A 2,887-nucleotide genomic window follows, 5' to 3' on the forward strand; every position below is an offset into this window, starting at 1 on the left:
GTAGTGCTTTTTACTACTAAATGACTAATGGAATTATCAAAAAAATACTTCAATTAAAGAAAAATTGTGCAGTGGGAAAAGTAGTACAGCAGGCAGGCGCTTGCCTTGCATGTAGCCAACCATGGTTTCTTCCAGAGCATCCTATACAGTGCCCTGAGGAAACCAGGAATGATTCCTAAGTTCAGAATCAGGAGTAAGCCCTGAGCACCACCAGCATGGGCCCAACCCCCCCCAATAAATAAATAAATAAATGAGAAAATTGTCATATCTAACAATGGAGCCATTAATCATTATCGGAAGCTGTTTGTTGCTATCTGAATACTGTTAAATCTTAAAATTTTTAAAAATTGAATCACTGTGAGACATGCAGTCACAGAGTTGTTCTTGATTGAGTTTCAGTTATACAATGTTCCAACTCCCATTCACCAGTGCACATTTCTGACCCACCAATGTTCCTAGTTTTCCTCCTGGCTCCCTCCAATCCCTACTCCCCGCACACTCAGCCTACCTCTATGGCAGATATTTCTCTCTCTCTCTCTCTCTCTCTCTCTCTCTTGCTCTTGTTCTTATTTTCCTTTTAGGCACTGTGGTTTGCAATACTGTTACTGAAACGGTATCATGCATATCACTTTATCTCCTTTCAGCACTCAGTTTTTGTCCAGAGTGATCATTTCCAACTATCACTGTTACAGTGGTCCCTTCTCTGTCCTAACAGCCCTTCCAGTCCCCTTGGTGGCAAGCTTCCTACCATAAACCAGTCCTCCTGGTGTTATGATATTCTTAAGGTAGAGCAAAGCTGTGCTATTTTATGAACTTTCCATTTCCTTGGAAACAGTAAAGATAAATGAAATGCTCCTTCTCCAAATCCCTTATCTAAATGTTTGTCCCTGTGCTGGCAATTGAGGTTGCTTCTCTGTGTCATGGTGACCCACCAGCTTCCACCACCAAGGCAAGAGTGGGTGCTCCATTCTCCCTGATTCTCAAGGCACTGTGTGTCTGACAGCCTGTAATTTTGTGGAACGTGTTTTCTTAGCTCTGTGTTCTTAGCGTTAATTACATGAGCAGTGTTCAGAGCTTCACCATAGTAGAGGATATGAAGGTATAGTTCTGACAGCAGCCCCAACAGACAACAGAGGAGCAATTGTCTTGGAAACTACCTGCACAGGAAGCAAATTTTGAAGGTAATGTCTTAGCTTCTGGGTGACACTCAAAAACCTTCCCTCCAAATTTGATATACAGAGGAAGTAAAGTTTTGCAAAGAATTTCTGAAAAGAGATCTGTATTAGAAGAGAGCCTGCAGTATACAATCTAATCACTCTGGCAAGAGCTTCTCCTTTAATCTCACCAGAGAACAAGGCATCAAAGGGTCTCCAAAAGAAATCAGGAAAGGTATGGGACCACCTGTTTCTGTCCAGTGGCAGGGACAGATCTTCCATGGGGAGTGGATACTGGAGGGCAGAGGCCAACAGAGATCTACCTTTTTAACTATCCATCCTAACACCAGTTGTTCTCCAAGCTGGTCCTATCTCAGCCACAATGTGTGTGTGTGTGTTCATTGCCACTGCTTTGTATGTGTGTTGTGTTTGCTTGTTTTGGGGGCACACTCAGGGGTGCTTACTCCTGGCTCTAATAGAAGTATTTTAAGAGAGATTTTGGGAATGAGTAGAAGAGCTAGTGGGAACTCAAAACTAGAAAACACAAGGGTTCTTGGTGCATAAAGTCAACTGAAATATATTTAAAGAGCACTCTAAAAACTGGCAATCACCACTTTGTTCTTGGCCTCTGATCCATTTCAGTACAACTAAACAGGTGAAAGCATTCACTGAATAGAAAATGGAGTCCACTGACTGCCTATTAAGAACAAGATGAATACCATCAGATAATCTGCCAAGTGTCTATTCTCAGTGAAAATCTCTCTCTTCAACAGGAATATGCCTTGGCAGCCAGTTGGTTACCCTGTTCCTCCATCACCCTCTTGATCATGGGTGTCAGCATGAAACCAGGTTGGGCCAATCATGTTTTCTCTCCACAGAATTTGGGGTTGCCTCAAAGGAGTTGAGTGTGTGTGCATCTCTCTCTCTCTCTCTCTCTCTCTCTCTCTCTCTCTCTCTCTCTGTCTCTCTCTCTCTCTCTGTATGTTTGCCCACATACATCTGCGTGGCAGTTTTATGCCAATTCTTGGATTTAGGAGCTGAGAAAGTCGTTTTCCAGGGAAGAGTGGAGCCAACATAGAGGTAAAGGTAAAGGCCCTCCCGTTGATCGTCGATTTGCTCGAGCGGGCCCAGTAACGTCTCCATTGGAGACTTTGTTGTTACTGTGTCTGGCATATTGAATACTCTCGGTAGCTTGCCGGGCTAGAGGTAAGTTTGAAAAAACCCTTAAGTTGGGTTCTTGGCTTTTGAGGTTGTGGCTCTTTCCAGAAGATGGACTCCCATCCCTGGATTCTATGAGATACCCTTTATCTTTAAAATCACTGTTGAATTATTTGATTAGGGTGCAGAGGTTGCTTTACCTGATTTTGAAGCATTATGCCACCTATGTGAAAGGTTTTAAAATTAATTTTAAAATTAATTTTCTTGATGCATCTTTTGACTTATCTACCTTTCAGCTAGATGCACTGAGATCTCTTGACATTATGCAGCATTTCCTCTGATTGGCCCTTCTTAATGAACCTGGTTCTCCGCCTTGAAAATTATCTGCTAATGATGTAAGTTCAACTGACAGAGAAAGCCATGTCATGAAAGGAAAGACAGAACTAGTAGAACAGATCTCTACTCCAAGAACTTTAGTTTTGTCTTAATTTTGATTCGAATAGAATCACTCTTAACCCATCAATAACCTGAAAGAAATGCAACAGTAAAAAATAGATATCAAACGTTGTGAATGA

The sequence above is a fragment of the Sorex fumeus genome, unplaced genomic scaffold (assembly GCF_029834395.1).
Source record: "Sorex fumeus unplaced genomic scaffold, SorFum_2.1 ptg000007l, whole genome shotgun sequence".
NCBI lineage: Eukaryota > Metazoa > Chordata > Mammalia > Eulipotyphla > Soricidae > Sorex > Sorex fumeus.